Source organism: Argiope bruennichi, chromosome 8 (assembly GCF_947563725.1).
Source record: "Argiope bruennichi chromosome 8, qqArgBrue1.1, whole genome shotgun sequence".
Lineage (NCBI taxonomy): Eukaryota > Metazoa > Arthropoda > Arachnida > Araneae > Araneidae > Argiope > Argiope bruennichi.
Genome location: NC_079158.1, coordinates 799971 through 806646, shown reverse-complemented (window position 1 = coordinate 806646; position 6676 = coordinate 799971).

Below are 6676 nucleotides of genomic sequence, written 5' to 3'. Positions count from 1 at the left end.
CACTCTTATTTTGAAGTGTTTTGAATAAATTTAGTTTGTAAAATGTGTAACAAAATTTTGAATTCTATTTTAATGGGCATTTTTTTTATCTATAATAACTGAATGTTGGAGATATTTCTTCGAATCTCAATCGCAGTTTAATAAAATAAATGCCGATGAATAAATTCATAAAATCTGCTTGGAAATCTTTTATTTTCTCTCCTTTATAGTTTTATCTCACAAATATTGATGAAAATACAATATCAAATTTTAAAAGTAATCAATTTTTCAAGATTTTTAAAAATAGATTGTGTTAAAAATTAAGCTGTATATTTTAAAAGATCGCATTGTATTCTCTATAAAAAATACAGTTCATGTTTGGAATGAAAGAATATTATTTATTAATTTCTATTTAAAGGTTCCTTCTTCTAGTTCGAATAGTGGTAGCTCGATAGTGTTCGAAGTTCAATTCATCTTTTGTATATTTTTTTTTTATTAATTGTAGCAACTATAATGCACGCGAACAGGAAAGAAATGCATCTTATTTCTACAGTTGAGGAAATAAACATATTTAAATATATATAAAAGTATAATTAAATATGCTAAATGTTTCTTAAATTATTAAAATTGGAGAAAGAATTAAATAAAAATTCTAGCTAATTTTTTGAAAGCCTTGCGCTAAGGTTTTTGTACTATAATTGGCTTCTGTCGTTTTGGGGAAAATCATTTTAACTTCCGTAAATATTTATTTCATTTTTTAAAATTTTAAATATATTTTTTATTGTGTACTTATCACCGAAGAATAATTATGTGCTGTATGTGGTAGCTCGAAACCGAAAGGACTCGGTGATTGTTTCTATTTAAAATAATTTTATTCACTATGAGCAAACAACTTGATCTGATAGAATTTTCACAAATCTACTTTATTCTATGAACTCGCTAGCTGTCGGTTTACCGTAATAATGCGATTAAAAATTGTGTATCCATTGCATTGCTATATGATGAATTATATTTAGGCTTATTGATTTGAAAGCATTTATCGTAGTTGTGAAAGGAATTAAACTTCACAGGAAAATAACTTTGCCGTAGGATATCAATTATAATTAAAACAGAAGTTGTGTAAGTAATTAACATTGAATTTTTCTGGTAGTCCAAATGTAAGTACGACTCTCTAAATTTTTGAAGTCTGGTTCAAACTGATTATAAACTTTCTCCATTTAAATAAGTATCAGTCGGTGAACACGCTTATTTTCCCACAAAGGCAGATAAATCCGTTGTGCGGTCTCTGTCTCTATATTTATTAATGATATGAAAGTTTAGTTTGTTTATGGCTTGCTTCTTGTCGACAGTACCCGCTACTGAAATATCATTGTAGAATTCTCGTTCATGAGACGTATTCCTGTTTTATGAGGTAAATATTTAAGAAAGTAATTAACAAAAATCTAAACCATACTCGCATAGCACATAGATAGATCGCGAGCTGGTATTTGGCCAATCCTTATCGTGTTGTGACTTTCACTTCTTGTTAAGTGTTAATTTCAGACGTTGAAATTATTAACTTTGGTTAACACAGATGATTCGCATGTCAAAATAATCTAATGCGGTCTTTTAGTCCATTATTTGTCGTTTTAATATATTTTTGATACCTTTTATATGCATTGTTATTAATATTTTTCTTCCTTTATCCATACAATTGGAGTTACCATTCAGCGAGAGTGAAGAACATTCAGCTGGGCTGAAGAAACTTTTGCTGGTCATACCGGACAGGAGTGCAGGTCTGAAACTCCTCTCAATGAAGGACCTTTTACAAGTGACTGAATTGATAGTGTATTAATCAAGGACACCTGTTGACATTTGAAAGGACAATCTGCTGAATTTGTTACTGATCCATGAACAATGGACATTTTTTTTTCTCAGAAGACTTAAACACACTTTCTTCTCCACTTTCTTGGACTTTTTCCTTTGCTTGTTCTTCGGAATGAGACTATGTTGAAATATCTTTTGTGTTGGATTTCTTCATTCTTTAAATCATTAGGACTTATCACAGATATAGACATTGGACTTTCACAATATGCAAGAATATCTTTTTGTAAAAACATGCAAGAGCTTCCACATTATTTTGTAATTTAAATTTAACTATTATCTATTTTTAGTAAGTGACGAAAGAAAAAAAAAATATAACTTCATCTTTCTCCTACAAAAGAAAAGGGGATATAGACAGCCGCCAAAAGGCACCCATAAACCCGCATCGCTCGCATCCAGACGCCGTTTTATGAGCTGGCATGCGACTGCTGTGTGGTCAGTAGGTCTGTGTTGTGTTCTTTTATTTGCGCTAAAGCTCCTTCAATTATGGAAATCTGGTATTATTCTAAATTTGTAGTTGTAGTTTCTACTTCCTGTTTCAAGCGAATTATCTTCTTCCCATTTAAAGAAATTAGTTTGTTGACTTTTAAGACAAATTTGCCATCTTATATAGGGAGTATATATATAATATATATAGGTTTTATCTTAAGTTTAGAAAAATTTAAATAATTATCAAAATCAAGCCTTATATTCTTATTTTAAATTGTCATTTAAATGAGATTGGAGTAGAGGGATTTTATTTAAACATAATAATTGAATTTAAACAGTATAAATTCTAATTATTATCCCTGAAGAACAGAAGTGAAATGCGATTAATATTTTCACTTCGCTATTTGAGCATTGTTGTATTTAATATTTATACCAGGTACTTTCGGATAGTTTTTTTATTTCACAAAATTCCTAGTTTGAACGAAAATGGAAATATGATATGTACAGTTTTTGATTCGCTATCAACAAACTTATTTCATATCATCGATATCATAACTGTATTCTAAAAACTATCGTCAGTAAAGGTAGCTTAGACAGGCATTTGCGCTGATGTTGGTAATTTACATATGTTAAGTGAAAAAATGTTATAGAAACCATCTCTAAAAAACTAACCCCAAACTCTTAATAATGGTGCATTTGTTTTTTATATTCGCCTTCTTGCCAAACGCTTGAAATCAAAATTGCAGTTAAAATTAAAACGTAGAAAAATTAAATATATTTAAAAGGTTGCATTTTTGAATTAGCACTTTTACATGCTTCTGAAAGTACAAACCGGTTGACGTTTAATCTCTCTCGTGGAAATTCAAAATTTTATCTGCGCCAAAGCGACTAGAGTTATGCATCTTTGATATTAATGCTTAATTGGGCGTGTCGTTTTAAATAAGACTCTCCTCTTGCAAATCAAATCATTGAAATCTCTTTTTCAAAAAAACGTAATTTGTTTTCTGTAAATTTTTTTAATTGAGCTCTCCAAAGTCGCAATGAAGTAGTATGAAAGGCCCAAATACTTAGTCTTATTAAAATCATACAAATAATGTGAGCTCCCCGCGCTGATAAAATCAGGCCTTTTTTTGTTAGTTTAAATGGTCGTTTAAAATGGATTTAAGTAATAGATTTATATTTAAATATCGTAAAGCGAGTTTAATTGTTCTTTATCCCTTTTAAAGCATGTTCTCTGGTGTACGACGAATTCTTTATTCACATCCCTGTATTGTTTTAATATTTGATGACCGAAACTTTACGCGTATGTCGTCAAGTTTGCTCCCATAAAATGAGAAATATGACTCCTTGATCTCGAATAGGATCGTTTCCAGATTTTAATTTTGTTATTTTGCGAAAATTCCCGGTAAAGTTTTAAAAGCAATAATGCACAAAGATCTCTACATTTCGGGCAACGTTACTTTAAATGATAGTCGAAAAAATGTTTTTGAATGTTGACGAATTTTCGAGTCGTTATCAACCTTGTAGCCTGCTCAGTAAATATCAGAAAATCCGGAACTGTATGCTAAAAGCAGTCGCCTTTTAAATTATTAGAATAACTGGAACTGGGTAGGAATAAGATGCGTGACAAGCATCAAACAAGTGGGAAAAAATGAAATTTCAACTTTTAATTAGTTACTATTCAATTGTATAATATCCCGTGAATTAGAGGCAGTTTCTTTAATTCAGCGATTTAAATTTTAACTAGTTTGTTAAATTGAAAAAATAATTACGATATCATCGAAAATATTGGTAAAACTAATCGCTTCCTTCGCTCGTGGCAAGGGAGACATAAATAAAAGAAGCTTCGCTAAAAACAGTGATCAATAATAAAAATAATATTCATTAAGATGTTTAAAGTTATATATTATAATATTATAGCAACTTATCTTTCGATTCTTGACTTAAGAAATGAAATGGTAACTTTTTCTCTCAGTTAGGCGTCATCTATACCAACAAGAAAGGAGCGGAGCGTTTGGCACATAAACTTGTAAGATTTAACTGGTTTGATCATCAACTGTAGGTTGTAGTAAGGTTAAGTTTAATAATTTATTAAAAAGGACGGAAACAATGTAATAAAATAATCTGAAAATATTTGAATTTTCAAATATATTCCATATATCCTAAATGACCGACGGTATAGTAACGGAATGTGGCCTCTTGTAGTAAAAATCATTAGAAGGAGAATTTTTTTAGAAAAAGTTCGGGTTTGATCAATTTCAAATATTCTCATTAGCAAAATAACGGCTATGGGAATAAGAAAACGATTAACATTTAGATATGATAAAGGGTCAAGATTGGATTTCAGTATTCAATTTATTGCAATTCAAGTAAATGCGTTTCGAATGCTCAAAACATAAAATTCTGGGAAAACTCGTAGCTAAACTTTTTTATTCGAGTCATTTTTGGAGGTTTGCACTTTTTCTCTTTGCTGGTACATCGTTTACTTATTCGAAGCTTGGTTGTGCTTTTCTTTTTAATTAATCTGTTTAAGGTCATTTTATAAATAGTTCAAAATATACCATCTATAAAATCACTTGGCAGTAATCGCAGATCTTTTAGAATAATATGGCAATTCATTGTAAGTAAATTTTTAAAAAATTACTGCACTACTTGAGCACGAACTTGATTTAAGGGTCGTGTGTATATGTAATATAAAACTTTTTTTAAAATTCTCGAATTCTAAACTTCAATTAAAGGCAGGAAGAATAGTCGAAATTGTGATTTCTTACTGCCCTAAGGTTAAAAGTTAAATGAAATTATACTTTATTATAAATTCTGTTATACGCGCTCCCGCTGGAATGTTAAGAATCGGCAGAAATTCGAAATTGTGTGCATTACTTTTCCTTATCGCGCGAAATTAATATACGTTCCAAGTAAAACTGCAAGGTGGGGAAAAAAAGGAATAATTTAGAACTTTAATTTAAATTGTAACACATTCTTGAATTTCTGTTGGAGCCGATTCGTCTTTCAGTTGACATCCAGTTTGCTAACCAGGCTTCCGTATTTATGTGGATTTTTCTGCGATAAGCTGGTAATTCAATTAATTAAAAACTTGGAGAATTGAATAATTTCTCTTTATGGACAGTTTGAATGACCATTAAAACTGCATTTAGATAATTTAATTTAAAGTTAGATGTAATGGAGGTTCGAAGTTAATATTCAATACGAGGTTTGAGTCATCCGTTCATAGCGTAGAATTCGCTCTTTGGAGTTCTGCATTTTCTCTTTTATTACCATCTAAATGCTAAATAACCTGAAGTGATAAAATGGAAAATGTCTTCCATTACTTCCAGCTGAATTTTCCTCGATCATTTATTCGTTAATTGATTCAGAGTCGATAAAAACAGAGGCTAGGTATATATCATGTAAAAAGGTAATTTCTGATGTTGCATTAATTTTTATGTTCTGTCTTGATCGGTAGGGGGGGGGGGGGAGGGATCGATTTAATTTTCAGTACCGTATTCACTTCGAATTTTGGAATATTTATATGTGTGTAACTATTTTGCAACTTCAAAAGCTAAAATGTTAAGATAAAATTATCATTTGGTCAGGTTCCTACATATCAATTTACGTTCATTTAATTATAAGAATATATATACGTATATTTGAAATTTTAACTTTGATTTATTTTACCACGAGAGTTGTATTATGGACATCGAAAATGTGATAGAAATTCGTCTATCTACATCGCGACATAAGAGCAAAATTTTTCTGTTCATTGATTTTACTATGAGATTTTGGTAGGGATTTCTTGGACACGAGCAGACTTGGAAAGGAGTGTTTTGAAAAGAATTTTAATATTTTTATCCCTTCGTTGTTATGGAATCGGCAGTTTTACTTCGAATGTGTTATAATTCAATAAACAAAACAAAAAGTAAGAATTAAATCAGGATGCAAGAGAATGTTTCGGAAGAAAAATAAGATGGGCTGAATGAAATTAAAATTAGGAAATCATGTTTCAACTAGATATCATTACATACATACATATTTATATATATATATATATATATATATATATATATATATATATATATATATATATATATATATATATATATATTAGCATCAAAATTTAAGTCTCTTGTAAAGCTTAGAATAGAAATTTCCATGGAGTAAAATAAAAATAATCCCGAAATCGGTATGAGCGCCATTATTTATAATTTTATGCATTTATGAAAAGAATTTTGTGTTCTTATGAATAGCAATATATTAATATAGTGATTTCTAAATTATTATCTCCAATGTTAAAAGAAATTTGATCTGAAAAACAAAATTTTATATATTTATTCCATTTAAAAAGCAAAATTGCATTGCATTTCATTACATGGTAAGCTTTATAAGAACACAAATTTTGTGTTTTGCT